The sequence below is a fragment of the Triturus cristatus genome, chromosome 7 (assembly GCF_964204655.1).
Source record: "Triturus cristatus chromosome 7, aTriCri1.1, whole genome shotgun sequence".
Lineage (NCBI taxonomy): Eukaryota > Metazoa > Chordata > Amphibia > Caudata > Salamandridae > Triturus > Triturus cristatus.
In genome coordinates this window covers 1197683335-1197708350 of record NC_140590.1, presented here as the reverse complement: position 1 = coordinate 1197708350, position 25016 = coordinate 1197683335, and the positions used below count along the sequence as shown (strand labels likewise).

General features: G+C 49.5%; 1 long non-coding RNA gene across 6 annotated transcripts in view; it reads right to left on the bottom strand.

Moving 5' to 3' along the window:
• The window catches only part of LOC146811593 (uncharacterized), a 156327-nt gene that overhangs the window by 49158 nt on the left and 82153 nt on the right, over positions 1-25016 (bottom strand). For 3 of the 6 annotated variants that reach the window (XR_014966753.1, XR_014966750.1, XR_014966755.1), the window contains one exon: positions 1321-1487. The exons of the other annotated variants lie outside the window; for them this stretch is intronic. This is a non-coding gene — a long non-coding RNA (uncharacterized LOC146811593). The remainder of the gene's footprint in view (positions 1-1320; positions 1488-25016) is intronic. 6 annotated transcript variants of the gene reach the window in all.

The window sequence follows — 25016 nt, the reverse complement described above, 5'->3', positions numbered from 1 at the left end:
TGGGCTTCATCAACTCATACTGCTCCCTTTTTACTGCACGGAATCTTTAAAAAGTACTTCTTAGCCCATGGTAAATCCTTCCTACGGATTGAATCCAGGTCACTGAAAAGATCATCCATGCCAAGAGTCCTAAACCCTTCCCGGATACAATTCAACCAGGGGATATGATGGTCATAATCAAGGGCCATGCAATCCCTTTATGTAGACCAGTACCCTTGGTCCCCCACACTTTAGGCCAATAAGATAATGGGTGGAATGACAGCAGATCTGACAAGTAGGGCATACCCAGTTCTTCCTGTACAGAAAAAGTAGGAGTTCCCTGGGTTGCATAAAGAAGTGGTCTACAAAACCCATTTTCAATTCTTTGTAGCTCATAAACTGAAATATAACACCAGATTTCGCTGCCATAAGTAACTTGAGCTAGACACTTGGCTCTATAGATCTCCAAAATACCACCTACTGGTTTTCTACCCAACCGTGAAGCAAAGTTAAAGATTGCTGCATTTGCCCTAAGAAATTACCCTTTTTAGAGGACCCTAGTTTAATTTAGCGTCCAGCATGACTTCCAGGTAATAAAGGCACTGGTCTTCGGAACCAATGTAGACCCTACCTTGAAGGTGAAGGACTTCCTTGCACTTGGTCCCACCTACATCACATAGGACTTCGAATGGTTGACTAACAGGTCCCGGTCCTCTACGAACTTCACAAAGGAGTCGAGTAGGGTTTGCCGACCCCTCGCTGTCCTAGCCATGAGAACAGCTGCTTCCGCATAATAGTACCGGCAGACCTCGCTGACCCACCTGGGGGCAGTGTACCAGAGTGTTGCCTAGTACCTTCTTCAGGTCATTAATATATAGATTGAATAAAAACGGGGCTAGTATACAGCCCAGTCGCACCCTTCTCTGGATTGGGAATAGACGGCTAACCAGGCCATCATTTTTCGTGAATCGAACCACCGCTTTGATGTCTCTGTGAAGTTAAAAAAAAAAAATAAAAAAAGACTATCTCCTTGTCCACACCCATGCTCAACAAGCTCTCCCATAACTTAATTCTGTTGACACTGTCAAACGCGGAGTACAGGTCCATAAAGGCAAGATGTATACTACCTGATCGAGCAATGGTATATTTGTTGAAAATCATATACAGGTTTAAGCATTGGTCGATTGTGGACCTCCCTGGACAAAAATCATATTGTATGTCGGTTAAGATAGTGTTATCATCCACCCATGAGGACAACTTATCCAACAAAACACAACCCAGCACTGACAAATGAATCCAGTAGGGATATGGGCCTATAACAAAGGATGCGGTCACTATTACCTTTTCTAAAGACAGGGACGATGGTGGACAGGACCAGGTGCTTGGCAAGTCCACTCAAATTGCAGCGTTTATGATGTTGGTGAGGATTGGCACCCATAGCTGAGGGTTGGATAGAAAAAGGTCCGGTGGGATACCATTGGGTCCTGGCGCGTTATTCCTAGACAGCCCTGCAATACAATTGATAACTTCATCACAAGGGACGACTTTCCTCCACCACCCACTAAAATATCTCCTGGACTACTAAACATTTCCTGGATATAGCTAACCCATTCCTCTTCTGTGATGTGTGCATCAGGGGCCTCAGAATTTTACCCTGACAGAAATGGACAGTTTACAACACTCCAGAACTGGTTACTATTTTTCATGGTACAGGCCTCAATCAGCTTACTCCAAGCCTCCTCCTTTAGCTCAGCCCTCCGCCTGGCAAATTCGGCTTTATATATCCCTCTGCACTCTTACCACAGCATGGTCCCTTGGGATGGTTCCTAATGCACACCTCAGTTTCCTGGCTGCACGGGAACCACCATGATCAAACCAGCTCTTCACTCTACCCTTTGAGGTGCCTTAAGTAAATGTCCAATTGTAAGTGAAATGACAGAGAAGGTCTCCAGAGCAGCCCCTTCATCCTCACGTCCAGTTGTGTGTGTAATATATACATATATATATATATATACATACATATACACACACACACACACACACACACACACACACACACACCAAGTTCCCTCTTGCACTTGGCCAAAATATTTCTAGAAGGAGTCTGGGCTTATCTGGTCCCACCTTAGCCTTCTACCCTGGTCATTGGCCCTAAAAGTTCCCCTGAGAACTGCCCTACGGAATTCCCATGCTTAGGCCAGGTAGTCGAAATGCACAGAGGGGTTTGATCACTATAAATGCTATCTATGATAGAGAAGTCTGAAAGAGATTGAAAAAAGGGGCTGGAAACAAAGAAAATCTATAAACGTTGTGCTTCCCCTTCCAGTAAATGTCAGATGTAAGAGATTCCTACCATGAACCGCCCTACTCATAGGCAGGGCTAGATCAAACCCAGACATTTTATCAAAGTATGTAATGAAGCACTGGAGAGTGGGCAACTGCCTGTCATAATTTAGGGAGGCTATAATCTCTATACTTGTTAAGCCACGTGGGGAACGATAAAATGCCAATCATACTTCAACATGGATAACAAGAACCTAGCAAAATTCAGTTCTGCCAGATTATGCCCTTTTATCGACAAACTGGTCCCCCATTAACAATCAGTGCGCTTATAGCCAGGCCAACAGTCACATACTTTTTGCATTTGCACATTTGTTACAATGATAAAACAAATCCTTCTGGAGTTGAGGCGGTCTCTGCGCTTTTGGATGCGTAAAAGGCCTTTGAATCACTGTAGTGGCCATTCCAGATGACTGTGCTGAAGCATATTGGTTTGGGGCAAAAAAAGTACGGCTACTGTAAGGAGCAGAGTGCAGGTGAATATTACTCATCAGCAGAGGCACGAGGCAGGGTGACCCCGATTCCCATTCCTCTGTGCACGGTCTCCGGTGCCACTGGTGTGCCGGCTGAGACAGGGACAAACTCTGAGGAGGTTACTTTCACTTTATGCAGCTGACATTTGTCTTTGTGAAAAATTCCAGAGAATAGTCTCCGCTAATCACAGAGATCATTATGTTTGGTAGATATTTCGGAGTCTCCATTTACTGGAATATGGGTGAGATATTTCCTCTTACTTCCAGCATGGTTCGCCCCGATACAGAATAGCCAGTGTGATGGTATCTCTATGTGAGGATTAGACTACTACATGATGTAGAAAACTTGGTCAGAGAAAACTACAGTCCCGGTGATTGACAGGCCGATATCTTGAGTGGAGACTTGGATTTGACTGCCACTATCAATGTCTGGATTGACCGATATTTAAACAAGCATTTGCAATGCAATATGCCTTGCATTACTGAAAGTTTGAGCTATTGGCATGGCTAATAATAATGCAACGCCAATACCTCAAAATTTCAGTAATGCCAAAGCTATTGCATTGCAAAGCAATCACGGCACTCGCGCTTTATCTATAAATATCTTAAGCTAAAGCACCAGGTGCTACAATCGCTTCAAAAGTAAAGAAATAGAAAAAATGTTTATCCATTTCTTTACTTTTGAAGCAATCGCAGCATCCCCGCTTTAGCTTAGGATGTTTAAAACTAAAGCACTGGTGCAGCCATTGTAAAAATAATAAAAAGTAAATAAACAGAAAAAGGCATGCGGTAACACTCGGTGCCGTAAATAAAAGAATGGCGTGGCCTGTATTATTACTGCCAAGGCGTGTCTGGCAGCGTACATAAAAATAGGTGGTGCAGGAGAGTGTCCTGCCTGCAACAGCAGGCAAGAGAAAAACATTTAAGAAAATAATGGTTGGAGGCTGTAATTAAACCTGCCGAGCAACACCACATGTAACGAGGGATGTCCTAATGGAAGGTTACAAGAAGAGAAAAGGCGGTACTAAGGGGAGAACTACTAAGCCAATTGACCAATGAAAGGCCACCATTTAGAAAGCACAGTAACAAGAGCCAATTAAAAAGATGGGCAGAAAGTAGGCCAAGCTTCATGCCCATATCCTGAATACAGCATGTCTCGAAGAGACAGCACAAGCGCTGCCTAGGAAAGACCTAAAAAGGGGGAGTATCCTCAAAGTTTACCTCTTTAAATATAACAGAATCTCCATCACCCCCATCCTCTTCTTACTAGAATGATTGGGTGGGGAAGCTGCTGAGGGTATGAAGGGAGGCCCTCACAAGGCTTAGGTGCTCCAGACTTTCAAAGATACCACTGGGTAGCCAAAGCCAACTAATGCTATATCGTGGAGGGCCCCAGCGTCACAACGGCCAAAAATTATACTAGAGTGAGCAAGTGACCTCTGGGTCGTTACAAACTATATTATTAAACAGATGCTTCTCTGAAATGCATCTGCTATGATGAATGCATAGGGTATGGTGGAGGCTTGTTAGAAGGGATGAACATGAGATTTTGTACTGCCGTGCTGAGGAAATAAAAATTAAGAGGCCTATGTGTCCCCTGTGTGTTCCCCGTCATATATGTACACATGCATGTATCCCATGCATTTCCCCTCCATGGCCTGTCTATCATGATGCTTATACTATAAACGTGGCCTGCCATCATCCAGTCTCCCATGAGAGAAACGACAAATCTGCACTGAGGCCTACACGTTTTGCTTCATGTTTTCCTGCATTTTCATGAAAGCCCATTATTGTGGCTCAGCCAGAGCCGAAAAGAGGTTTCAGGCCTCAGACGCTCTGAGAGCTGCAGCTGCGTATCCTTGGCCTTGCACACTTGGGCCTCAGCCAAAGGGGCCCTGTCCGAGGTGCCGAGACAGTATTGAGCACGGTTATCTGCTTACTCCTACTGAACCACATTCCTGCCTGGAGAAGGAGGAATAAACATAACCCATCTGCAAAGGAGAGAGCCTAGCCTTTCTGTCTCTTTTTGTGTGATTGCAAAGCTCACGTCAGTGAAAAGCCCATAGCCCCCATGTAAGGCCTACGCAGTGAATGAAGAAATAAATGCCACATCGGCTCTTGGTGATGGGCAACCTGTTTCACAAATCAGTCTCTGCTCCGGACTTTAGATATCAGATAATACAAGATGTACTGGTCGTCCTGACACTGAAGGCCTCTCTTCCAGACTCCCCGACTGCACAAGCAGCCTTCCCCCAGTCACACGTCAATTACACGTCATGCTCGAGTTTAGCACAAGTAAGGCAAAGTTCCAGTAAAGTTCCAGCTGATCACGCAACCCCCTCCAGGTATCCACCCACCTATGACATTCACCAATGATCATCACGTGGACGCCCACATGGACGCCCACCTTCACGCCTACTTACACACCCACATGCTCTTATCTCATTCTCTCTTGCTCTGCCTGAAGCACTCCTGCTTACGTATAATATAGAATGTATATATACTGTACTCTGAGAATATTATTTTGAGAATATTCTGAGCAGAAGACCCTTCCTGATCCCTTGTGGTGATGGAACTATTCTCCCTATAACTCGAGTTATTGGAATAAAGCCCTTTTGAACCTGATACCACAGACTCAGCCTCTTGCTTTATGCATGATCATATTGATATTATAGAAATTATGAGTGCGTAATACTTTATTTACGACAGTGCGATGCCGCTAACCGAACATGCCTTGCTAATGCCATCATTCAAGCCCTTGGCAATGGCTTCATTTGCAAGAAGGGCTCACTCAGCTTAGGCAGCTTTTCCCATTGGCCAGTTTCAGTTGCTTGTAGACTATAAACCGAGAGCTGGTCCTAATGCGTTAAATGTTTATATTTACTTTCAAATGGGCTAAGCAGCCAGGGCATTTCCTGCTTTCCCTCTAGAATGGCCCAAATTCATTCCTCTGACTTAATAGAAAAAGACAGGTTTTTAAAGTTTAGAAATTAGGATATACTGCCAAGAGATTGTGGGAGGAGGAACTTTGTGATACCATGGTTGATTAGGCTTGGATATACCACTGGTCTCAAGTGAAGCCGGTTCCCATGAACTACAGTTAAAAAACACATACATTTTTATTTTTTACACAGAATGTTTTACACCCCTGCTCTGGTCCATAATGTGATCAGTCTCAATTAGTAACAAATGTCAGATGTGCCATGGAGTGTGCAGGCTTATGTCACCTGGCTTGGCAATGCTTGCTAAACTCTTACTGGGGCAGGTTTATTTAAATATTGTCTAACATTATAGGCTATTCATATGAAGTTTGTGAGGTAGTGGTGCTACCAGCTTCAAAGAGAGAAGCTCAAACAGTTCTTCCCAAGCCCGATAGGAACCCGACCCACATCTCGTCTTATCACCTACTCTCCATACTAAACGTAGACGTTAAATAGCAAGTAAAGTCCTAGTTAATCGCCTCTTAGAACCCCCCCTTGAGGTTGGTGTACGATGACCAATGTAGTTTTACACAATAGATAAGCACTCTTCAAATATACGCCAGCTGACGTTCATGTAGGCCGGTCAGATCAGGCTTGCACCCTGGCCCTACTTAATATTAAACAGACCTTCAACACCGTCTGTTTGACCTCTCTATAAGTGCTACAGGCTATAGGCCTGATCTATACTAAAAAGATTAAGCTGTGTACACCCTGCCACTGCCCCAGGACCGGAGAGCACGATGGTCTCAGTGATTTGGTATGGAGCGCGGAACAAGATAGGGCTGCCCTCTGTCGCCCATGCTCTTTGCACTTACTATGGAACAGCTTGCCTGCAGACTACAAAGTGTGCTTAACCTGTGGGGAAAGAGCTGGTGGGTGTCATCCTTGTAGTGGCCATGTATGCCGATGATAATCTGGTGTACCTGCCGCATCCAATCAATGTACTCTGTTCCAAATCTGTTGCAGGCTTTAACAAAATTGTGAAATCTCAGGTCTTCTTACTAACCAAAACAAATCCAAATTATTCCCGATTGGGGGTGGGGGTGGGGGGGGGGGAGCGTGCAGAGGAGGAGAGGAAGGAGCTAAACAGTGATGACTTCCCTTAGTTGGCGATTCCTTGGAAAACATCAGATTTTTTATATATAGGCATAGGAAGAACATTGGAGGAGGACAACAGCCAAAGGATGAATATGAGGTGCCTGGTAGCCGGCCTACACTCATCCATTACGTTTAAGAAAACACTCCCACTATCGGTCAGGCAGAGGCGAAAATGTTTTTCACACCCAGATTGTCTTCATGTGCTGCAGGGGGGGCACCTATTTGCTCCCTCGGCCGAAGTATGTAGCCCTTGCCCTCTAGCAAACTGATGGGTGGTCTGAAATGGGCAGGCAAAAGGAGCAGAGTTAAACCTGACTCGGAAGCAGGTGTGAGCAGGGAGGGCTGAAGGTTCCGAATATCCAACTCTACTCATTGGCGGCCCAGCTGCAGCATGTGCTCCTCCTCCGAGGCTCGCATGATGAGCCGCTCCCCACTTTACTAATGAAGGCCCAGGGGGCCCCAGGTTATCCTCCCTTACATGAGCCATCATGCTTGCTATTTCTGCAACAGAGTATGGCCAACAATGATTAAAAGGCAGCCTTTCGCAGCAGACATGCCCCTGTGGCACATCGCCCTGTTGCCACAGATAGCATGGACCAGGTCGTTGGAAAGGAAAGGTGAAAAAGGTGTGGGCTGCCTAGTTTTGGCTTATTTGTACCCGAGAATAGATTTCGATCTTTGGAGCAAGCACCGGCGAACTTTGGGATTAGTTCAAGTCAGTTCCTATAATATGCAAAACTAGCTCACACAGCCCTGCCCTACTGTAGTCACCTTGTGGCTCACATTTGTGAGCGCTACGAGCAGACAAACCAGCACAGTAGTTACACGAGAAATGGCAGGTTTACAGACAGGGAGAGGATGAGAGCTTGTGAAGGGGTGTCGACAGTGTCCAATAAGGCACACTTTAAACTGATGCAGCTTAATTACATACATTGTTAGACAGAGGCACAAGGAGAACATAATTTGCGCAAAAACAATTTGGTAAAGTTGGAACCAGGTACGGTAATGCAGTACTGCTTGTTACAAAGACTTATTTTAACACATTACATTTTTAGTGAAATGACACAGAGAGAGCCCCATTTACATACCCTCCCCAGTAGTCACATCTAGCCATTTTTTTTTTTAACAAGCATTTTAATAGCCTTGAGAATTATTTTAAATACTTCAAATATTGGGCAAGGAATGGAGACAGGGGGATAAAGGTGATTGCACAGGAGCACACAGTTTCGCCAAATGAGGGGGGGGGGGGCATGATTAAAGCCAGGTTTCCTGCTTCCACAGTTTCCAACTAGCACTCTAGACCACAACTGGGGTGGTGCTCATTGTGACGAAAAGACCAAGGGACTTTCCTTCCAAGGGACAAGTCACTGCACTGTGTGCCTAGGGTTATTCTGCAGTATGGGATTAAATGGGATCACTGACAGAATATCGAGGAGGAGAATATCGACCTACCAAAATAGCGAGGAAAAAATATAGAATGCCAAAATATCGAATCCCTATCTACAAACAGGTAAGTACAAAAATATAGAATCCAAAATATTGTTGTAAAAAATATAGTTGGTCAAAATATCGATTTTTTTAAATGTCTTAAAAGTAATGTAAAATTAATGAAATAATAAATATAATTAACTAACACATACTTAAAAATACTTAAAAAACTTTAAATTAATAAATAATTAATGTAATACATATATATATTTACGTAATATTAATTAAAAATATTCATTATTTTTAGCGTAGGATAGCGGGCGGGTAAAATTTACCATTACCACTCCAGTAAGTGCAATAGTAGGGAAAGCATTGAATAGCGTAGGGGTAAAAATTACTATTCCCACTCCACAGAGTGCAACAGTAAGGAAAGCGTTGGATAGCGGGAGGGTAAAATTTACTAATCCCACTCCAGTGAGTGCAACAGTAGGGAAAGCGTTGGATAGCATAGGGGTAAAAATTCATATTCCCACTCCAGAGAGTGCAACAGTAGGGAACGCGTTGGATAGCGTAGGGGTAAAGATTACTATTTCCACTCCAGTGAGTGCAATAGTAGGGAAAATATTAATTTAATATTTTATTACAAATAAATTAATTATTAATACCAATAAAAAAAAAGTATGAACATTACCAATCACAAAATATTTAATAATTAATTATAAATACCAATACATTTTTAAATTAATTACCTATCAATAATTAACAATCAATTTTCAATACCAAAAATTAATACAAGAGGGCGGAGCCTAGCGCGCAACCAAGATGGCCGCGTAGGTGCGAGGCTCCCGAGGACCTCCGCGACCTCCTGAATTAATCCTGCTTATATCCTGTCCTTGTTGAGGGGACTGTGTCTGTGAACCCGAGCAGAGGCGACACCCGTTTTCCGTTTTCGAATCGGACCCCGGACACCGGTGGGAGCACCGATCGAAGGTTGCGGCCTTCTCCGCGCCGGCCCCCCGGATTGGAGTTGTGGGGCGATCCGGGGACAAAGTGAACAACAGCGGCGGGCAGGGCTGGGCGACTCGCGTACCCCGCGCTTTCACTTTCGCTTTTGCGCCCTCCTTGCCCTCAAGCGAGGTAGGGTTGCGGAGCGGGGTGCGGTGGTGTGGCCTTGTCCGGGTGCCCGGCTGACCCGCCGGCTGTGAGTCGTCCTGCGGTCCAGTGGTCGCCCTCCCCCCCGGAACCCGTGAACTGGTTTATCGGCCCTTTCGAGGAGATTGGCACGACGGTGGGAGAGCAGACATGTCCACCAAACAAGATGGCGACCGGGCGAAGGTGAAGACGACCCGCCGTGGCCCGGCGCATCAATCCAACAGCATGGACCGCTACACCCTCCAGAAGGGATCTCCGGAGGCATCGCGTACATCCCCGGCGGGCCCGACTGAGGCGTCTGCTCAGCCAGTGGATCTGACCCTCCGGGACGTCATGGGCGCCATCGCCGAGATGAAGGCCTCGGTGGACCAGCGCTTCGACACCCTAGCGCAAAAGATAGACTCGGTCCTTGTGGATGTGAGCCTTGTGAGGGCCGACTTGTCCAAAACAAACGACCGGGTCGATTCCCTGGCCCACACCACAACGAGCCTCACGACAGATGTGGTGGCCCTCCAAAAGGAGGTGCGCCGGCTTGGCCAGGCGAGCGCCCTGATGGACCGTCGATTGGAGGATTCCGAGGGTCGGGCCCGGAGGAATAACGTTCGCATTGTGGGGGTGCCGGAGGGACGAGAGGCGGAGGCGGCAGATCTTTTTGTGGAAGAATTGATCCTTACCCATCTCCAGCCCCGGGGGCTGAGTAAACTTTTTGCGGTGGAACGTGCCCACCAGGTCCCTGGGGGCAGACCTAAGGCCGGTGCCCCGCCGCGGCCTCTCATCGCCCGGATTTTTAACTTTCGGGACAGAGACGCTATCCTGCAGACCTCCAGGCAACAGGGACCGGTCAAGCTTGATAACATGGACGTGCATTTCTACCCTGACTTTACTCCGGCGGTCCAAAAGCAGAGACTGAGTTTTCTCGGAGTTAAACGTCGCCTACGGGACCTGAACCTTAAGTACTCAATGCTTTTTCCAGCTAAGCTAAGGGTGGAGGTGGATGGTCGCACGCACTTTTTTGACCGACCCGAGGCGGCTGGGGACTGGTTGGACACTCTGCCTGGGGATCGGGGCCGAGGGGGTGGGGGGGGGTGCGGTTGGCGGGGAGGGCCCACCGGATCAGAACTGAGGGGTGAATAATAGGCCTTGCTCTGGACAACATTCCTTTACCATTTACTGATCGTGTATGTTCCCCTCCTATGGAGGTCGTACGGGGTCTATTGGGGGCTTCCCTCCTCCTCTGGGGGACTAGTTAGTTTTTCATCTATGGGGCGACAGGCACACTGCACTTTGGGGGGGCTGTCTGGGCTCATGCAGGGGTGCAGGGAGGGGGGAGTTCTGTTGGGATGGGGGGGTGGGGGGGGTGTGTTGTTTGTTTGCACCGCAAGGCAAACCCTTTACTGTATTGTTGCTCTCGAGATGCTCTTTGGGGGACGACTGATTGCTTCTACGTATGATGGGGGGTAGGGATTTGACTGTGTTGTCATGGAATGTTAACGGCCTGGGGGACAGGATTAAGCGTGGTGTGGTCCTGCAGTACCTGAAACGTATTTCACCAGATGTTGTCTTCTTGCAGGAGACACACCTTATAGGTAACTCCTTTCATGCCATGAATCGGCGGGGCTATCGTTTGGTGGCCCACTCGGGCTTCACCTCGGGCTCACGGGGGGTGGGTATCATGATCAAGAACTCGCTCCCGTTGGAGATTGATGAGGTGCGCCATGACGAGAGGGGACGCTACACTGTCCTGGTGGGTAGAATGGAGGGTAGAGTGGTTGTTTTTATATCAGTGTACGTTCCGCCTGGGTTACAATCTACTACATTTGCGGACCTGGGGCGCCTTCTCCTAGACCTCCCGGGTGGTCTGCTGGTGGTTGGGGGGGGGACTTCAATGCGGTAGCTTCTGGGTCTATGGATCGTCATCCCCCTAGGGACCTCCCCCGGGCACAGGCGTGGCTGTCCGGCCTTTTAGATACATTAGGACTGGTGGATTGCTGGCGACTAAAGCATCCCGCGCAGCTGCAATACACCTTCCACTCGGGTGCCCATGGTAGCCTCTCGCGGCTTGATTACGTCCTTGTCCCTGCGGCCTATGCTGGGAGGGTGGGAGAGGTGTGCCATCTGGCGCGGGGTATTTCAGATCACTCCCCATTACTGTTACATTTCGATGTCTTTCCGAGGGGGGAGGGCAGGGTGGCCCCAATCAATGCTTGGTATTTGCGCGACCCCACTATTCGTGCCGACTTGATCAAATCCTTGCAGCGGTACTTTGAGGAGAATGTGGGGTCTGTCCCTTCGGCCATCTCCCTGTGGGAGGCTTTTAAGGTAGTTCTCAGAGGGGAGGCCCTCTCCTTTATCTCCCATGCCCGGAGGCGCGAGCGGGAGGAGGTAACCCGGGTGGAGGCCGAAATTACGGAACTAGAGGGTGACCTGGGGAGCGGGGTGACGGATGCCAAGTTGCATGTTCTACACCTCAAGCAGGCGGCCTATAGGGCCCTCGTCACGGAGGCGGCCAGGGGCCTCAGTAGAGAGCAACAGGGGCGATTGTATGATGTGGGTGATAAGGCTGGTAAATTGATTGCGTGGTTGGACAAGAAGGAGAGAGCGAGTCGTGTGGTTCCTTTGATCGAGGGGATGGATGGTGTGCGTGTCACCGAGCCGGAAGCCATTGTCTCCTGCTTCGCGGATTATTTCCGCGAGGTGTACTCCCCGGTTTCTCCCTGCTCGGAGGAAGATTCCCATGCCCTGCTTCGGGACATCGCGCTGCCCTCCCTTTCGGTGGAGGACAGGGATTCGCTGGACGCTCCTCCCACCTCGGACGAAATTGCCCTTGCTATTCGCTCGGTCGCATCCGGCAAGGCCATGGGCCCCAATGGTATCCCCATCGAGCTGTACAAGCTGCGACCGGATGTACTGGCGCCCCACCTGCGCGCGATGTTCGTGGCGGCCCACTCGCAGGGTTCCCTCCCGCCGGACCAGCGTCTGGCCACAATCGTGGTGATCCACAAGGAGGGGAGACCCCGTGAGCGGGTCACATCCTATAGGCCTATCTCGCTCTTGAACGCGGAGCCCAAAATCCTCGCCAAGGTGTTGGCCAACCGGCTGGTCGGCGTGGTGGGCGATTTGGTCCACCAAGACCAATCTGGCTTTATACCCCATCGCAACACGGCTCTTAACCTGCGACGCTTGCACGGGGTGCTCGCGCGTGTCCCGTTTGTGCGGGAGCCGGCCATCTTGGCGTCCTTAGACGCCACCATGGCGTTTGACACGCTTGAATGGCCATACATCTGGGCGATGCTGGCGAAATTTGGATTTGGACCGGGATTCATTAGCTGGGTCAAATTGTTGTATTCGGGCCCATTGGCGCAGGTGGTGGTGAATGGGCGAGTCTCGGCCCCATTCGCGCTGGGACGGGGCACGCATCAGGGTTGCCCCTTGTCACCGCTCCTGTTTGCACTGGCCTTGGAACCCTTGGCGGAGTGGCTGCGGTGGCACCCTTCCATCCGTGGTCTCCGCTGGACCCCCGAGCATGAGGACCGCGTGTCCCTCTACGCCGACGATATCCTTTTGTATCTCGCCTCCCCGCGTAAATCGCTGATTGTCCTGGTTGATGTTTTGCGCTCATTCGGTCGGAACTCAGGCCTTGTCATCAACTGGGCGAAATCCTGCGTATATGTGCTTTCCGGGGAGGCTCCGGCCCTACCACGGGACTGCCCGATCCAGATTGCCTCCCAGGGGTTCCGGTACCTGGGTATATATATTACTCTGGACCCGGAGGCCTGCTACGAGCGGAACTTGCTACCCCCCCTCCAGCGCTTGAAGGAGGACGTTGCGCGTTGGCGGCGTCTTCCGCTTTCGCCGCTTGGCCAAGCGGCCTTGTTTAAGATGATGTCTCTGCCGCGCTTTCTGTACGCTCTCCAGAACACTATGGACTTGGTTCCGGCGCGCTACTTCCGTGAGGTGGAGAGCCTGCAGCGGCGCCTGTTCTGGGACGGGAGGCCACGTATTGCTCTGGCTAAATTGACGCTCCCGTGGTACGATGGGGGGGTTGCCCTCCCGGATATTAAACGGTATTACTGGGCCTCCCAGCTAGCTGCAATTAATCATGGCCTTTACGGGCCCGCCTTGAACCCGGCATTTGAAATGGACAAGATGCTCCTGCCCGGTGGCGATTACAATCGAGCGCTCTACTCTGGCGCACCCGACTCCCGTCTGACGGGACCGACGCGTGTCATGGTGCGTGTATGGCACGCGGCTAATGCAGCTATGGGGTGGAAGGACCGTTTGACCCGGGCGTCACCGCTATATGCGTCTGAGAGGTTGGGCTCCCTGTGGACATCGAAGGGCTTCGAGAAGTGGGACAAGATCGGAATCAGCACAGTGGGAGATCTCTGGACGAGGGGGGGATTCAAAACTTTCGAGACGCTGCAGACGGAGTTTCAGCTGCAAGGCAGTGAGTACTTTCGGTACTTACAAGTCCGCCACGCGCTGGGCTCCGTCTTCCCGGATGTCGCGTCCATTCCGGAGTCTTCCCCCCTGGAGGACAGAGTGCTGGATGGCCATGTCCCAGACAGCACGATCTCCCTTATATATAAAAAACTGATCAACGACAGATCGTGCCTGCTGACTAGTCTCCGCGAGGCCTGGGTTGCCGACGGGCTGGAACTGGACGACGAGGACTGGATTTCCGCGGTGGCCTCTCCGAAGGAGGTGGCCATCCCGGCTCGCCTTCGCTTCGTCCAGCTTAAGATCCTCCACCGGGTTTACGTGACGGGGCCAAGGCTTCTACGTATGGGCTTTGCTGGGGATGGATTGTGTAAGCGTGGCTGTGGTGCTTTGGCAACTTTCATACATATTCTGTGGGAGTGCCCAAAGGTGGAGCGATTCTGGCGTGGTGTGCATGAGGTCCTGCGAGTGGTTACGCGTGTCGCGCTGTTGCCTGAAGCGAGGAGATGCTTGCTGAATGTGTGGGAACCAAATGACTACTCGGTCCCGCAGACGCGGTGGGTGACTCTGGGATACATGATAGCTAAGCGGGACATTGCTCAATTGTGGGGATCCCAGAGGCCCCCGGCGGTGTCGGCCTGGAAAGAACACATGGATTGGTGTATGTTTCGTGAAAAGGTGGTGTATGTGGCGAGGGGTAAGCCTGGGGCGCGGGTGAAAATCTGGGGCCCCTGGAACGCCTATCGCGGGGGTATTTGTGAGCCGCCACTGCTACCGGCTGCCTCACCAGCTCCGTCCCCCTAGCCGACCCCCTCCCCCAGCCGTGGGCATGTGGGTCCCCAGTCCCGGATCTGCTCCCATTCCCCCTCTTCAGAGTTAGGCGGCTGGTCGGGATCCCCCACTTAAGGAGCACGTGCCGACATCTTGGATTGCGGGTTGCCTTGCGGGTGTGGTTTTTGGTGTTGTTCTGTTTTGATAAAAGGGAACCGTACTCTGGGCTTGGAGCTATGTGGCCTGCGCCATTGCTATCTCCTGATTTACCAATCCGTACCGCCAAGAGACTCTTACTGTATGTATGTCATATGCTTCTGCCACTCTAGCGGCCGGCCGGATGGTTGTAGGCCCATACTTGTAACTATTTTAGAATGCAATAAACGGTTTCAAAAAAAAAAAAAAAAAATTATACAAATACCAATTAATAAATACATTAATCAATATACAAAAAATAATTACAATGAATTACAATTAAATTACTTCCCACCATGTTCCCCTATAAACCCACAACCCACTACAAATAATCTAATACAACATAATTATCAATTAAACAATACAAATTTTTACCAATTAATAATTAATCAACAACCAATTAATTTTCAATACCAAAAATTGATAAATAATAAAAAAAATATCAATTAATAATTAACAGTAAAATAATTACCACTACACACAAATATTTTCCATAATTACTTAAGTATAATTAAAATACTTCCCACCCAATTACCCTATAAACCAGCTCCGAATAATAAAATATAATAATCAATTAATACAAAATTTCCAATTAATAAAAATTACCAATTATTAAAAATTAATTACCAATTAATAGCAATAAATTAATCATCAATACCAATTAATAATTACTTAATAACAATTACATTTCTTCCCACCCTATTCCCCTATAAACCCACAACAGAAGTAAAACGCAAAATTAAATTACAAATAATTAATAATTCCTAAAAATGATTATTTAATGTACTATGATTAAATCACTTCCCACCCTAATCCCCTATAAACCCACAACCCGCTACGGAATTAAATTACACAAAAATTAAATAACATAAAATTCATTACTTTAAAAATATTCAAACACACATTCCAAAATTAATACATACTTTTTTTTTTTTTAAACCTTTATTTCTTCAAGAATCTGGACACAGCTATTCAGCCGATAACCCGGAGGTTCGGCAGCTTCGTTAGGAGAGTACAGAGAATCGTCCACAGTACATTGAAGGAGCAGTGAAAAGGTTCCATTTTAAATAATTACAAACACACAACAAACCCCAGCAAGGCAACAACACTGAATGCCCACGGGGGTAGCCCCTCAGGGGGAGCCGGACCCCAATCGTCTAACGGTCACAGTACTATGATAAGAGGAAAAAGGGGGAAAAGCAGAGGCCCAAGAAGTCAATTAACCATCACATCTACATACTGAGCTGGAAAGAAGGTCAAGAAGAAAGCTGTTCCTCGGGGGGATCCAGATCAGGGGCAAGACATATTCCCCCCCTGTATTGATTCCACCGCCCCCAGATGGCATGCCACCTCCGAGGGCGGCCTCTGGCGCAATATACTGTCTTCTCCCTGAGCATACTCCAGTCCATATTTTCTTTCCACGCAGTTAACGTGGGGGGCCCCCCGGAACCCCACAAGCGCGCGATGTCCCTCTTAACAACCATGTTACCCAGGGTCACCCACTGGGTCTGTGCCTCATCATGGTCAGTGGGCCCCCAGACATTCAGGAGACAACACCGCGCTTCCGGCTGCATAGCAATGCCCGTCACCTCCCCCATCACCGCATGAACTCGCCTCCAAAATTCCGTGATGACACCACATTCCCAGATGATATGTAGGAAAGTACCCACCATACCGCATCCCCTCCTACATAGGCCTTCCTCAGAGAATCCCATATGAACCAGTCGCGGCCCCGTCACATACACTCGATGCAGGATCTTAAGCTGCACCAGCCTCAGACGCGACGGGATCGCAACCTCCTTAGGAGAAGAAACAGCAGACTGCCAGTCCTCATCATCCAACTCGAGTCCGTCCCTAGTCCACTGGTCCCGCAGCCCCAGTAGCACATCAGCCCGAACATTTATCAGTTTCTTGTAGATGAGCGAGATCGTGCTCTCCGGCATATGGCCATCAAGGATCCGGTCCTCCAAAGGAGAGGACTCAGGCACCTTCTCACCCTCCACAAGGACTGACCGCAGGGCATGACGCACCTGAACATATCGGAAAAACTCAGACGCCCCCAACTCATACTCCTTCTGCAACTCTTCAAAGGACTTCACCCTACCCTTAATCAGCATATCTCCAACCCTGGAAATGCCGATCAAATCCCATTTATCAAACCATTTCGTATGCCAAAGCCTACCCAACCTTTCAGATTCAAACAACGGGGCAGCTAAGGTGAGCCTATCCTTCCAGCCCAGAGAGTCAGTCGCCATCTTCCATACACGCACCGCCACCCCAGTGGGCCCCGTGAGGGATGAGTCGAGGGACCGCGAGTACAACGCCCTAAGATAGTTCCCACCGCGCAACAACCATCTGTCCATGGCATAACCAGGGCTGAGGGCCGGGCCATAGAAACCGTGGTTAATCGCGGACAACTGGGTGGCCCAGTAATAGCGTCGGATGTCTGGAAGCGCGATACCCCCGTCATACCATGGAAGCGTCAATTTAGCAATCGCTATCCGCGGCCTCCCATCCCACAACAGCGTCCGTTGGAGGCTTTCGACCTCCCGAAAGTACTTGGCTGGCACCCAATCTAGAGTGTTTTGCAATGCGTAGAGGAACCGAGGAAGGGACATCATTTTGAACAAGGCAGCGCGCCCGACGAGGGAGAGCGGCAGCCTCCGCCAGCCCTCAACATCCCGCCGCAGGCGCGCCAGGGGGGGGAGCAGGTTTCTCTCATACCGCAAAGCGGGGTCCATGGAGATAAAGATCCCCAGATACACGAAGCCCTGCTGAGCAATCTGGATCGAGCAAGTTCGCGGGACCGGCGGAACCTCACCACTCAGGACGTATAAATACGATTTACTCCAGTTGATGACGAGACCCGAATTCCTACCGAAGGATGTAAGAACGTCACAGACCACTATGAGTGAGTTCTTGGGCGAGGCAAGATACAACAAGATGTCATCAGCGTATAGCGAAATGCGGTCCTCGTGTTCGGGCGACCACCGAAGGCCACGTATATCCGGGTGCCAGCGTATCCACGCCGCCAGAGGTTCAAGAGCAAGGGCGAACAACAGAGGCGACAGGGGGCAGCCCTGCCGAGTCCCCCTCCCAAGCCGGAACGGAGTCGATGCCCGGCCATTTACCACCACGCTCCCAAGGGGTCCCTCATACAGCAACCTCACCCAGCTCACAAAACCAGGGCCAAAGCCGAACTTGGCTAGCACAGCCCACAAATACTCCCATTCCACCGTATCGAAGGCCATCGTGGCATCAAGAGACGCCACAATAGCCGGTTCTCGCAGCGTGCCAGCCCTGGCGATCACCCCATGAAGGCGCCGAAGGTTCAACGCGGTGTTGCGATGCGGAATAAAACCGGATTGATCAGGGTGAATCAAGTCTCCAAGTACCCTGACCAATCTGCCCGCCAGGATTTTAGCCAGGATCTTCGGCTCGGCGTTGAGGAGTGATATGGGCCTATATGAGGCACACTTATCTCGGGGTTTACCATCTTTATGTATCACAACAATTGTCGCCAGCCTCTGGTCCAACGGGAGGGTCCCACTCCTCCACAAACATGGCGCGCAGGTGAGGGGCTACCCTATCCGGGAACAGTTTATACAGGTCAATCGGCAAGCCATTCGGGCCCGAGGCCTTGCCCGAGCTCATCGCGCGAATAGCTCCCGCCACCTCATCGACCGTTAAGTCTCCATCAAGATCATCTCTATCTACATCAGAAAGACAGGGCAGAGCGATATCCCGCAAGAGGTCACGCGAGTCCCCGGGCGGCCTATCCGACACTGAGGCATAAACCTTACGGAAATAGTCCGAGAAACACTGGACAATCCCCTCAGGTTCCACAATCACCTCTCCCCCCTCTCCCGTCAGCTCCGGCACTACTCTATTAACCCGTTCTTTTTTATCCAGCCAAGCTAGGAGCTTCCCGGCCTTGTCACCAACATCATACAGGCGGCCCTGCTGCTCCCTACTGAGGGTCTCAGCGGCATTTGTCACAAGGTCCTTATACTCGGCTTGCTTCAAGCTCAGCTCATGCAGTGAGGCCGCTGTTACCTCCTCCTCAAGCGCTCCCTCCAAAGCCACGATCTCCTCCTCCACCTGCATAACCTCGCCATCTCTCCGCCGCTTGGCCGCCACTACAAGTGAGAGGGCCTCCCCTCGCAGCACGGTCTTAAATGCTTCCCAGAGCGACACTGCCGATTCCACGGACCCCTGATTATCCTTGAAAAAATTTTCAACTGTCTTCACCAGTGCGCTGCGCATCTTGGAATCTCGAAAGTACCAGGGGTTAATAGGAGCCACCCTTCCCCCTCCCTCTCGGCCGACATCCAGCCTGACCCACACTGGCGAATGGTCCGATATGCCACGCGCCATGTGCCTGGCCTCAGAAACCAAAGGGGCGTGCACAGCCAAAGTGAGCAGATAGTCAATCCTAGAAAGGCTACCATGCGCCCCGGAGTGTAAGGTGTATTGACGCTGTGTGGGGTGTCGGAGCCTCCAGCAGTCTATCAGGCCGAGTGTGTCTAGGAAGTCTGGAAGCCACTTCTGAGCCCCCCCTGTGTCTCTGGGCGGGTACCTATCCAGCAGCCCAGAGCCGACAGCATTGAAGTCCCCCCCTACCACTAACATACCCCCCGGGAGATCCAGCAAGGCCCTACCCAGATCCACAAACGTGGAGGCCTGCAGGGCTGGAGGGACATAAACCGAAACTAAAACCAAAGTTCTACCTTCCCACCTCCCCGCCACCGCCACAAACCTCCCCCTATCGTCAACAACGGTGGAGTCCACCTCAAATGGTAGCGAGGCCCTGACAAGGATGCCCACACCCCTAGACCCGGAGGAGAATCCCGAATGAGCTATGAATTTATAACCCTTCCTATTAAGAGCATAGCACGTGTTACCTATAAGGTGTGTCTCCTGCAGTAGGGCAACATCTGGCATTGACCGTTTCAAGTGTTGCAAAACTATCCCGCGCTTAATGCGATCCCCCAAACCATTAACATTCCAGCTAATAACACTTAAACCTCTACCCCCCATCCCCAGACACAATGAGGCCCACCCCCCCCCCCGAAGAGCCACCATGGGACAATACCGAAGATGATCACTACGCCTTGCAGAAACAGACCCCCCAACAACAACCCCAAAATCCCAACCATCCCCCCCACCCTGCACCCCTGCTGCAGCTTACAAAGCCCCCCCAACTTGCAGTGTGCCTGTCGCCCTACAAAACCCAAAATCTACAAAAAGAACACTAAGGGAGGAAAGAGCTCCCCTCGTCCTCCCGCAACCCTCCGCATTTACTGCACTCTAATCAAGTCATCAAATAAAGTCAGACCGGCTCCGAAAAATCAGCCTTGCCCATCCCGGCCACTGTCCCCATCCGCGGCAGTATCCTCTCCCGTCCGCCGCCGGGGCAAAGCGTCCAGCCATTCATCGGCCATGACAGGAGACTCAAAGAAGAATGTCCGATCTTCGTACACCACACGTAGTCTGGCAGGGAAGAGCATGGCATACTTCAGATCCCTCTCCCGAAGTCGCCTCTTCACCCCCAGAAATCCCTGTCTCTGCCTCTGCACCTGCTGGGTGAAGTCCGGATAGAAATTCACCGACGCGTTCTGGAAGGGGACCGGGCCCGTCACCCTCGATGCTTGCAGGATAGCGTCCCGATCTCGAAAATGAAAGAGCCGGGCGACAATCGGCCTCGGTGGAGCTCCCACCTTGGGCCTCCTACCCGGCACTCTATGGGCCCTTTCAACCGCAAAGAACTTCCCAAGACCCTTAGGCTGCAGATGGTTAAGCACCAAGTCCTCGACGAGCAGGTCAACCGAAGCCTCATCCGAGGACTCCGGGACCCCGATAACGCGCACGTTGTTGCGCCTGGCCCGGCTCTCAAAGTCCTCCAGCCGGCGGGCGGCGAGATCACTCTCGGTCCTCAGCTTACGAACCTCGGTCTGCAGTTCCGCGACATCATCGGCGAGGCCCGTGGTCTTGAGGTCCAGGGTTTTAACCCGTTCATTCGTTTTGCCCAAGTCCGCACGGATCAGGTTGACATCCACCAAGATGGCATCCACCTTATGCGCCAGGGCATCAAACTGTCTCCCAATCGAAGTCTGCATCCCTTCAAGCGCGCCCATGACATCCTGCAGCGAGAGCTCCGGGGCCAAGGGCGAGGCCTCCTTCTGGGTATCCGGCGACTGGCTCGACCCACTCGGTGATCCCCTCTGCAGAGCATAGCGGTCCATATTATTGACCTGAGTATAGGCACCCCGCCTGGTAGATTTAGGCTTCAGCCGATTCACCTCTGCTTTGCCCGACATGGTTGGTACCAAGCAGGTCGGTTCAGATAAGACGGCCCTCTCTCAACGAGGGGAATCAGGAGTAATCAGTTCTGCAATGGGCCGCCAGAGTAGCATGTAAAGCGTCCAAAGGATAATAAAGCCACCAAGAGCTCTCCAGGGGCAGGGCAGACAAAGGGAGAGAAAGCGAAAGTGAAAGGACGGGGACCTCCATCCGACAGTTCACACGTCGCCTGGCCGTTGTTGTTCAACTAGAAGTCGGGCGTCCTGCCAACTCTAGCCCCTGGCATCCCTCGGAGATAGGCCGCAATCTTCCGCCATGCGTAACTCCGGTTCCCGGTGGGCGATCCGACCGCGGGTAGCATCAATCGCCTCCCTGACAGGTCATCTACACGATGCCATGCATACAGACAGGATTAGAGACAGGATAGTCGACGGAGGGCGCGAGGGTCTCGGGAGCTCAGAGCTTACGCGGCCATCTTGGTCAAGCGCTAGGCTCCTCCCCCCAATACATACTTTTAACACATATACTAACACTTAAAACACTATCAAAAAAAAAACAACGATATTTTTAACCACTATATTATGACCGTCGATATTACTTACTTCTATATTATGTGAATCGATATTTCTTACCTGATTTTCGATATTCTGCACCACTATATTTTGGCAATTCGATATTCTGTCCACTCTATAATAAAAACTCGATATTCTGTCCCAGTCGATATTTTTTTTCGATATTATGGCTGTTCACCAATTAAATGTTAAGTCTAGTTAGTGCTGGAGTCTGCCCACCCCAGTGAATTGTCCACCCTATGAGGGGTCTTTTAAATTGCTTTTTAAATGGCGCTTACGGCATGTATTGTGGCCATTTAAAAGTCCATCCAGTATCTTCATATGATAGGAAAAAGGCAGAGGCAGATGATGTGATCTTTTCTTTAGGTCCTGGGCCTGTAGGTGGTACTGGGAAGTATCTATGGTGGACAGGGTTGTTTACCACGGCTCTTTTAGGTGTCATTCCATGTGTATGACAGATTTTTCCATTTTGTAAATTTCTGTATCAAAATGTGCCAATAGCGAGCAATTAAGCCTTTCTCCAGGAGGTGGTAAAGAGGTTGAAGATAAATATGGTATGAGACAGTAATCAGACTCACTAATCAATATCCGTTAGAGATATACCTTTTAAAAAAAAGGCTTGTAAGGTATGGAATTAAACCCCAAAAATGCCATCGGCTCATAGCCCCCGTATACCCAAGGAACGTCTTCTGATGTTTTCGGGCACACAATGTTTCTACACACTTGCAAAAGGACCTACAAATTGATAATGGAATGTTAGCCACTCTAATTGGGATATTTTTAAACAATAAGAATTAAACTGAATACACGCCTCATTGACCATTTCTCTGTCTTTTTCCTCTCTGTCTCTATTTCATGATCCCTCCCCATTTTGCGCGGCTTCTCTTTCTTTTGCAGTTTATTTTTTCCTGTTTCTCTTGTAATGTTTCAGTCTCTCTCCACCCGTCTCCATCTTTATCTATAATTCTGCTTCTCTTGCTCTCTTTCCCCACCTCTGTCTCAATGTCTTTCTATATCTTACTGCCTTTCTGTCTGTTTTTTACTTTCTGTAGCTTTCCTTCCACCACTTGTCTTTTGCTTCTTATCTCTCATGTTCTGATTTCGGTCTCTCGTTTTACATACTTCAGTCTAACTTTTTCCTCGGTGTGTCCCTGGCTTTCACTCTTTCCATGTCTGTCTTTCTGTATCGTGCTGTATATATTTGTCACTCTCCCGGTTTTACTGTCTCTCTCGCCAATTCTATGTCCATCCCTGGCTTTCTCGCTCTGTTTCTCTCCCTCTGCCATTCACTGACATTCTCTAGTCGTTCTTCTCTCTAAGGTTGCTGGCTGACCAGTTCAGTATTATTGCCCGAGACCAAAGCAGTGTTTCAGACTAAACTGAGAGACGCGTAGGCCAGGCAGGGCCTCTGGGCACCAGATGTTGGCCTCAGTCCAGCATTTGCAGGACCCTGGGCACAGTTGTTGACAGCAGAATCCGACGGGGACAAAAAATTGGCCTGGGCATAAAAATTAAAGTGACCCATCCACATTAGTAAACTAGACAGCTAATAAAAAAGTGGCCCATATTTGCAAATCAAGACAGTTTTGAACTTGTGAAGTAAAGGGAATTTTTCAAGAAATGAGAGACTACGTGCGTTTGTGCTTGCTGCAGGGAATGTTTATTTAAATATCAGGGAAATCAACTACAAATACAAGCCCAATAGCTAATAAAACAGCCCCACAAACTGATAAAAAGCACGGTGTCACTGTCAACAGCCCAACGGGCACTGCTTCATTGCCCTATGCAACAGTCCGACCCTGGCTGAGATCTCGAAGGGCCTAAGGGTTCGAGACGGAGGGCAGGAAATTTTATATGACATTTGTATAGCTCATAATCTGTCTTTACTATGCTATTGGGTCAGGGTGATTTTCTCGGTTGCTGCTACATGCATGCCAACATTTCAGAAGAGCAAAGTGGGAGATTAAAAAAAAAAAAAAAATCGGGAGAATGGGGTCTTGAATCGGGTTACTGTCATGTATGGGTTTTGGAAGTGTGCTGCTCAGGGCCGGCTTTAGCACTGGTGGCGCCCTGTGCGACAGTGTTTGTTGGCGCCCCCCGTAGACTCCCTCATTACTAACCTTTAACAGTGCCCCCTCAAGTCTCCATAAACACTCTCTGCGCTTCCTATACCAGACAATCAATCATGTGTGTAAAATAGGTTATAGGAAATGTTACATAAGCCAGAAGACAAAGTGAGTCACATGTCATCCATACTGGTAGACAGTATAGTTTAAGAGTGCTTAGGCTGGAAAAGCACAGACTCAGAATTTAAAACATAACCCCATGGTTGGGGGTTACATTTAAGAAGGTTTTTTTTAAGCCAAAATGAATCCTTTTAAAAACATCATAATAATGAAAGCCCGAGGAAAAAATCATAATTCTTTTAATCTATACCTTGCAGTTTGCATGCAGCTCTTTGATGACAGTTATTAGCTCACTGTTCCATGTTAGGATTTTAGTAGTAACAAAAGGATCTCTGACAAAAGCACTAACCTATTTAAAATAGGTGCACTTTGTGATCTGCATAGTTCTTTGCAGCAGCCATCTTAAACCTATGTGCTAACATAAAATGAGTTAAATCCTTCACTAGACAAAACTCCTTCTCTTTCCTGGAAGAACATTAATCACTGTTATCTTGGCATGTTTATTTTTGCATGAAAATTTCAGAGGCCAGCAATGCAGCAGCAGGTGCTTTTAACACCATAAAATACTTCCAAACAGGCGCCCCCTCGAAGAGTCAGCACCTGGTGCGATGGCACCGGCCGCACCGCCCTAGAGCCGGCCCTGGTGCTGCTGCAGGACTGGACATTTGAAAAGCAAATGCACGTTTTTTTTCTTAACTTTCAGAAGCATGACAGGTTGCTGGCAGTGCATATTCTACCCACCCCCCCACCATTCCCTCCCTGTGTGGCAGCCCGGGCTGAAACAGCATCCCGGGCACACACACAACCGTACTTCACAGGTCTTTAAAAGACCATTCCCTTGTTAATGAGGCTTTGTTGGGTTTTCACCCTTTCTAGAGCCCCTGCATCGCCACTCTCACTGTTGCTGAAAGAATTAGCACGTTACACAATACCAAGCCCCCCTGTCTGCTGAAACCCCCCAGGAATCGGGTCTTTGCTTGCAGGAATCGGGAGGCGGGAGACTAGCCTTGAAAATCGGTAGTCTCCCGCCTGAATCGGGAGGGTTGGCATGTCTGCTGATAGGTTTCTAAAGCGGATGCCCCAAGCCTGCTTCAGAAG